Genomic DNA, 493 nt, shown 5'->3' on the forward strand with positions numbered 1-493 from the left:
CTCATCTGTTTCAGTTCAGTATACATAATCTATCCAGTTTTTCTCAGTCAACCAATCAGCTTTTAAATACAAAAGCCTGCCCACAGCTCCTGATAGATTTAATTAAGAGTATCCAGCTACAGCTGAGTGTTAATGAAATTAAAAGAGCCAGTCAGCTTACACGGAATTGTTAATGAAATCAAAACTATCTAAACAGTTTATACCCAACTTTCAGTGAAATTAAAAACAAAACCCAAAAAAACAAAAAAAACCAAAACCAAACCTAGTCTGCAGAATCCAACTGCTCCAAACTAGACTCATAGACAGGATTCTGGAGGGTAGGTAATTTTTATTTCATTGATAGTTAGGAGTGAACTGTTTGGGCAGGGTTTTTTGTGTGTTTTGTTTTATTTCATTAACAATCAAGTGTAAGCTGATTGGCAGTTTTGATTTAGTTAACAATGAGCTGTGGGCTGGTAGCCTCTTTTTTAAATCCATAAAGACCTGGTGAGTG

Source organism: Elephantulus edwardii, unplaced genomic scaffold (assembly GCF_000299155.1).
Source record: "Elephantulus edwardii isolate Elephantulus edwardi_28Jun2011 unplaced genomic scaffold, EleEdw1.0 scaffold00251, whole genome shotgun sequence".
Classification (NCBI taxonomy): domain Eukaryota; kingdom Metazoa; phylum Chordata; class Mammalia; order Macroscelidea; family Macroscelididae; genus Elephantulus; species Elephantulus edwardii.